We start from the raw sequence: 8,645 nt of genomic DNA, 5'->3' as shown, positions 1-8,645 counted from the left end.
GAATTAAATCCATTTTCCAATATTGCTATCAATGGAATCATATAAACACCAATTTTTCACAAATGCCATTGTAAGGATATTTAAAATAAATAAAATTAAAATTTTTTCTTTTATTTTAAAACTTGCGGAAAAACTTATCCATACAATGAAAATGCATATGAAAACAATGTTGTTATTTATTCCTAGGCGATCTATCACAACTCTTAAGCAACAGCTCAAAACTCTGATCACCGAACCATGCGATCAAAATCCATCTCCTGGCCTGTCTATATATGACTTCATCTCCAAGATGTGAGCACACACAGACTTCGCTTGCCAATAGGGCTTGAGTGACCTTGAAATTGTGGGTTAGGGAGAATAATTGGAGGAGGTTGAGGAAGAGAAGTATGATTTCTATGATCGAACCATGGGACATCATCTTCATTAGGAAAGCTTGTTTCAAGAGATTTGGGAAGATCATAGTTGTTTGAACCATACATCTACAATGAGGGAAATTCAAGTTAGTTGATTTAAGTCCTTAATATAACACCCAATATGAAATATTAAGGCTAGGACCCAACACAATATTTTATAACTTGGAAGAGGGATGCCGTAATCCAAGCTATAAAATATTTGAAGGTATGTAAATGACGATTTACTAATTTCCACCATGAAAAACGAAAAAGAATTTTAGGTCTTAAGTGAATTGAAACTCCTAGATCCTTTAAGATTCATTGAACTTTTCAATGGCATGTTTAAATCTCATTTGTGTGCTCTCAAGTTTCTGACTGGGATGCTGAGGATCACAAACAAGGTGTGAATAACCATGAAAATTGACTTAGCACCCTTAATTTTTATCACCTAATCGATGTGCCGGTTAATCACACACGCTCCACCAATATATGATAAACATTAAGTCACCATTTGCCACTCTTACTAGTCCATGTTAGTGTGTTGGTTAACCACACACGCTCCACCAACGACTTGGTAAGGTACAAAGTGTAATTTCATGGGTTAGCACCAAATTCACATTTTCCTAAGTAACTAAGATTGAGAATTTAAAAGTGTTTAGTTACTTAAAATTTATCATTATACTTTTAATGAAGGGAGAATTATAGTCCTGTCCTACCTGTTCGGCTAACGACCCTCCACCAGTCAAGGAAGCGGTGGGTGAGAGTGGACACCAATTAAACTGCCATTTTATAGGCAGTAACCTTATACCCCCTTATAGACCGACTTCGTGAATGAGGCCTACTAATGGTAATATTGACTTTTACTCTTATACATATATATATATATATATATATATATATATATATATATACTAAACCTATAATATTATAATAGTATAAGGGTTGAATTTTAAACTATTTAAAATTCTAGGGTTTGGAACTAAAGTATACATGGGGGGGTTAATTTTACAAATTCCAAAACTTGAGGGCAAGTTTTGAACAATTCAAAAACTTTTGGTTTCCATAACTTATGAGTTTAAAGTAGTTTAATGAAAAAACTCTTCAAGTTCCATAACTTGAGGAAAAGTTATGGAAGACTTTAAAGCATTTAAAAATGAGACTCTTCCTTTTCATAACTTATGGAAATCTTATGAATTTTAAAAATCATAAATGAGAATTTTCATATAAATTGATGACAAGTTACAAAAACACAAATTATGAACAACTTTTAGATCAATTTGGATCGAAAACAAATTATAACATAAATTTTCTGTTAATCTAAACTAACTTATAAGAACAAGATAAACCGTATCATCAATCTTCAAGAAATTAGCATAAACATATAAACTAGTACAAATCTTGAAATTATGACAATTATCTTTGAAATTGGATTAGCATGATCATTACCACATCAAAAACAAGTTTATAAGTTCAAAAACAGCTTAAGGTAATGATCCTAGTCCAATTCCAGCCTTAAAAGTCGAAAATCTGCACTCTGGGCCTACTACTCGTCGAGTGTATGAACCTACTCGACGAGTAGGATGAATTTATTCATGGACTCGGCGAGTCCACAGTCCAGACGGCCAGAAAATCGATTTTTTCAGCAATTTTCATCAAGTATAATTGAAAAAAGCCTTGGCTCTGATACCACTGATGGGATTTATATACTACAACATCCTATGGTGCACATACAACCCTAAATACCTTGGATCTATGTTTTCACAAATTATACATGCAAATGGTTTCCAAGGCATTAAACCTATAACTAGCGTGCATTTGACATAAACCATATAAGATACTTGTTAGAGTAACATACCTTTTATGTAGCTTGAAATCTTAATGTATTTGGCCTTAAGAGCTTAGCCCTAATAGTGTAGAAGCCTCAAATGAAGTCACAACACATCATGAACAAAGGTGGAACTTGAGAGAGATAATTTCTTCAACACCAAAAACACCTCCATGAACTCCAAGTACTAGAAGTGGCGATTTTGGGTATGGAGTAACCCATTTATATGTAGGACTCCAAGGGTCATGGATATAACCCAAATCCATACCCATGGGTATTATGATCCATGGTTCATGTGGCCCAACTATTTATGTGTCCATACTTAAACTTGGTCCAACATGGATCATAAGCCCAACACATATAAATATAACTAATTACCATAATTAGTCCCCATAGATTTAATTAGTCTCTTTTGATCACTAAATTAATTCCAAATAAATTCTTGATCAATACTAATTAAAACATATGATTTCATATTAATATACTAGAACTTATAATATATTAATAAATCATATATAACCTTCTCTCAAGATTCTATACTAACAAATTGTCCTGATGATATGCAACCCAAATGGACCATGCTACAATCGGGTCGAGTACATACCCATAATCGTTATGGGCTTAGACATCTAATCCAACAGAACCTGCACCCGGGCTCGTGATACTGTAGCGGAAATCTAGATCTCCTCTCCATTCAAATCTCACACACATAAACACCCCATAATGAGTCTACCTATTATCCAACTTATCAAATATCTCTAGTACGTAATTCGTACATTAACAAATAGTAGTCTCATAGGACAAATTACTACTCTATGTTCCAAACTCGCATACATCTCTTGTAGGATTACTACCTATTTATTCAACTTACTTTGGATTCAACATCCCTTGTATATCTTAGTTACTAATTAGGCCAGGCTACAATATGAATAGTCAACTCTTAATACCAATTTCATGTGAATGCAATATCATTGTGATCCAAGGTATAACTAAGCACTTATTCAACTTACTTTGAACTAAGCATCCTTCATAAGCCTTACTTTATCACTAGAAAAAACTATGATCCATGTCATTATTTTCACAAACGTTTTTCCTGATTCGCGTCCTCAATAGTCTTAATATCGCTACCTGTGATGCATAAAAATTAAGTGGGCCAGGTTGAGAAGCCCGATGAGATACATAGGTTTTGCAGTCCTACAACGCTATTATGATAATAAATCATAATCAACAAACCCACAAAACCAACTATTACCAAACACTACACATATATAATCCTAACGAGAATATCTATAAAACGATGTACCCACACATACCCGACCTAGTTGATTCTCATGAATCCTAATCAAGGATCATCAAAAAGAATCATTATGCCTGATGAATAGTTTAAAACAACTGTTTGACTACACAGCTAGGGATTCATTGGTTGGTGTAAGTCATTAAAGGCAACCCTAATTAGGATGGAGTACTCGAATGAGCACATAATCCTTATTCTCGAATAATATGATTAGTTAACGCCTACATGTAATGAGCATGCTAGCTTTCCACCATACTGTCTAGAATAGTCAGTAATTGTTATCTCACTCCAAAAAATGACTTGTACAAAACCTACACCCAAGCTTGTGATAGTGGAACTGAAACCAAACTCTCATCTCCATCAAATCACACACACACCCCATAATGAGTCCACCTAATATCCAACTTATCAAATATCTCTACTATGTAATCGATACTTTGACAAATAGTAGTGTCATAGAACAGAGTGCCACTCTCTGTTCCAAACTCGCATACATCTCGTGTATGATTACTACATAGTTATTCAACTTACTTCGTATTCAACATCCCTTGTATACCTTAGTTAATAATTAGGCCAAATTATAATATGAATAGTCAACTCTTAATACCAATTTCTCGTAAATGCAATATCATTGTGATCCATGGTATAACTAAGCACTTATTCAACTTACTTTGAACTAAGCATCCTTCATAAGTCTTACTTTATCACTAGAAAAGACTATGATGCATGTAATTATTTTCACAAACGTTTTTCATGATTTATGAAATACTTTTCATCCTACCGGTATATATATATATATATATATATATATATATATATATATATATATATATATATATAGAGAGAGAGAGAGAATAGAGAGAGATAGAGAGATAGTGAGCATATAATTCAAATGGTAAGTATTTAGTTTACCTTAAACCTTTCTAAGTAATAATACTTGTATTAAGATTTTCATGTGGTATAACCAATAACACTTTAGCAATTATATAATTAATCTTGACTCATACAGAGTGTTATGTAGTATTAGGAAAGATATAGCTAACACGTATTCCTTATAATAGGCATTTAATTCACATATAAGGTATACTATCATCATAGAGTACAAATAGACAAACTTTATGCATAAATTGAAGTTATCAATACTTATATTAAATTGTGATCATGAAAGTAACTATACACTCACTTGATTGAGGTGGAAGACCCGCAGGAAAGTTAGATCTTCACTTAACACTTTAGTTTTTCCTTTTAAATTGTTAGGTTTTTTAGTGAAAACTTAGAAAGTCTGTAGACCAAGTTTGTTGTTGAATTTTGCTTCTGAATGATTCTTCCAACACTTCAGCTCTCAACTTACTTTACTAAAAAGAGATGTTAAAACACAAGGGACCGACAAGCTCAAGGATAAGAAAAGGAAAGCTCTTGAAAAAGACTTGGTGCTGGAAATATGATGGCCTACAACCTCTTATTTATAATAAATAAATTTTCATAAAGCACCCTTATAATTACTTAAACAACTAAACAAAACTTAATAATAATATCTTAAATATATTTAATGATATTTTTAAAAAGCACCCTTGTAATTACTTCAACCTATCTATTGATGATGGTGCTTGAACATGCACTAGTTCTTTCATTCACTAATGAACCATTAGTCCTTACTCTTTAGTCACAAACTTGACTTTCATCGGAGACTACGCACGATAAGGTCTTTACTTCGGATACAATAATAGAACATATTCTCGCCTTCTAATGACCTTACATTACAAGAAACAATAAATTACATAACGAACTAAACTCTTTCCTCCACAAGAGAAATACTAACATGGAAGAAACCTTCCATCTTGTGTTAATAATATAATTCTTCCTCCTTTGAACATGGGAGGTCGACACACAACCACATCATGACAAGTAGCATCTCTGTCTACTGGTTGCTTAACCTTAACGAAGGCTTCAATTCATTTTTTGATCGCCTTGATCATCATCTTCTTCAATATCCTGACTTAAGTCGGTCTTTACACGCGACATGGTTCTCTAAACCAATCAATTTACTTCGTAGATTTATATTAATCAGACTCAATTCTTTATGATCACTAGGTTCTAAACCAAAACTGCTTTCCTAGTTATCACCATAATACAAGTAATAATATAAGCAAACAAAATAAACTAAGCTACTAGTGCCTTAGTAACCATGTTACTCTTTTTAAGCCAAGTGTGAATCATGTGTTTCCACTAGTACATTCCTACACTACCTTTTACACCTATTCTTACAAGTCCCAATAATTTCCTCATAATTCCCAAGTCACTACACATGATAACAACAAAGTAATTTAACACACATAACTGTGTCCAAACAAGCATAAACAAAATTTTTCCTAGACTTCACTAGAATTTTTGATTCTCTTCTAGGCACTCTAATAATAACCATGTGCTTTACTGAGCACATATTAAAATTCTAGGCACTCTAATAATAACCATGTGCTTTACTGAGCACATATTAAAATTTCCTAGACTTGCTCCTTAGAGGCCTTGGACAATTTCTAATGGGTTTCCCCATAGAATTCGTCCACACCATCCTCTATGGAGTCCAGTAGCCCAATATTCAACTATCACACAATTGACAGTTCCAGTCCCCTTTATTTAATTAATATCTTTTTAGCCAAAAAATTAATTCTCATTAATTCTTGACTAATATTACTTAAACAATATGATTTCTCCTTTAATATATTATTCTCATAATATATTAATAAATCATAATTAATCTCTTTCTCCACAAATCATCCTATCAAGTTGCTTTGGTGAAGGCAACCTAAAAGGATCATGCACCATCGGGTCAAGTACATACCAAACTAGTTATGGACTTAGACACTAATCCAACAGTCCTCCCATGTCATCATAGCTACTACTGCCGAACCTACCTCTCGGGTAAATTTCTCCCACAAGTCCTGCACTTTGTCCCTCAGTAAGCAAGACGCGAATCCCACCTTTTCCCCCTCAAGGCAAAAGCTCCTATGTTGAGCATTCTCCATGTCTGCGATCAAACATCGGCTAGCGATGGGGTCCTTAGCCCTAAGGAACTCAGGCGCTCCACATACCTTGAACTCCTGGAATAAGGGAGCTTGAGTCCAAAACTGACGAGCAACAATATCGGCTCGAAAAGACTTGAATCTCTCCTGCTTGAGCTCGATAATCCCCTCCTTGATGGTACCGAAAATCATGGCGGTGAGGTCAAGAATACCACGAGTAACCTTTACCGCAATGAGCTCATGAAGCCTCCCATCAATCAGTTTTGAGCCAGAGCCAGAAGCTGAACCCGATCCAGAGCCAGAACCAAAACCTCCCGTTCCCAAACGAGTTACCACCTCAAACTGAAACACAAGATATAAACAATCAGCAAACACTCGAGGGAAACTCGCAACACACAGGTACCCTTAGGATCCCTAGATCTACACCTGTCTTAGGTACAGGTCTTGTGTTTCCAGTAGTATGGGCCTAATACTACCTTCCATACTTACCTGTACCTTCCTAAAAGTAAATTATCATTCCTATAATTTACCACACCATAACCAAGAACAAACGTATTCTACACAACATACATATCATAGACTCTTCTAAGAACTCTCAACCCTCACCACTAGAAGTACCAAGAACCTCAATTAACACCGTTGGTTGCCTTATGCAAGCAAGTTGTACATAAAATAGGATCACATATACCGTCGAATGAAAAATCTACACTAAGTCCACAAACAAACAAGGAACATGAAATGAGGCTAAATGGATCATTGTAGGTCTATACAATCCTAATCATATACAACTCTAAAAGCATACACTTAAGAAATAACTGAGTTGGTATCAATTCCATCTAATACATAGATTCAAGTTCTATTGAGCTATAAGGCATCACACAAATCAGAAAATTCTATCATATGATTCCTAGAGGTATCCTTAGCCCTAATGTAGCATGTAGTTTACATATCAAGCATACTAATCACAATACATAAGTATGGGTAACTTGGGAAACACTTACTTCAGATCGACTGATTACACGCATTGCATTCCCCCTTTTACTTAAAAGACTCTTTTTCAAAAATTCAAAGTCTTTTTCATTTGAAAAGGTTATTATTTCTTCAGTTTGAGTTCTGACACACCCCAAAAGTGTGCCCGAATCCCTCAAACCAAGGCTCTAATACCAACTTGTAACATCCCAAAAAACCAAGATAATTTTTTTCTAATTTCTAAACAAGAATTGCAGTCATTAAATTGTTCCAAAAACCAATACATAAAGGGAGTATGTTGTGCTATCAGTGTGGAAAATACTAAAGGGAGTATGTTATGCTATCATGTTGGGCCATTTCCCTTAGTACCGGAAGTACCTGAAAACATAAATACAAACTGTAAGCAAAATCTTAGTAAGTTTTCCCATGTACCACATACCAAACATAAATAAATTAGTTCTATGCGCAAAACCATAGTCTTAAAAGTAATTCCCTATCGGGCGCCAAATCTTGGTCTTCCTGACAGTTGCCAGGGGCTAGACCCAGGTCTTTCATACAAGTGACAAGGGCCACATCTTGGTCTTTCATACAATTCCCAGGGGCCGAATCATGGTCTTTCATACACATATCACAATTATGACTGGAATTCTACATCACAAATAATGGGTCGGACTTGGTGCCTTCGACCCATTGATATAGTGAGAAAACTCACCTTAGTCCGCTGATATTAACTAATTGCTCTGTTACCGAACCAGAAGATCCCACATTGAACATACATAAATTACCCTAATCAGAGATAGGTTATAAACCATAACTGTGAGCCTAAATCACAAATCCAGACTCCTAAGATAAAAGCCCATTTTACCCTTCCCATAATAGGCCTAACCAAACTTGGCCCAAAACACAATAGTGGGCCCTAAGTCCCAACTTATATAACTTAAGTCCCACTAAAAGAATTTTAAAGTCCACCTACTCTAAATAGGTCAAAGCCCATACACTAACTAAGACCTAAAGGTCCAAAGCCCAACCGAAGTTTAAAAGCCCACTGAGAGGCGTACACTCGACATACACGCTGTATGCTCGGCATACACAGCCGCTTGCTAGTACACACTGCATACCCTTTGGTATGCTTAGCGTACTGAGTT

The sequence above is a fragment of the Lactuca serriola genome, chromosome 6 (genome assembly GCF_051521515.1).
Source record: "Lactuca serriola cultivar US96UC23 chromosome 6, Lser_US96UC23_V15, whole genome shotgun sequence".
In the NCBI taxonomy this organism is placed as follows: domain Eukaryota; kingdom Viridiplantae; phylum Streptophyta; class Magnoliopsida; order Asterales; family Asteraceae; genus Lactuca; species Lactuca serriola.
Note: the sequence above shows the minus strand (reverse complement) of the source record.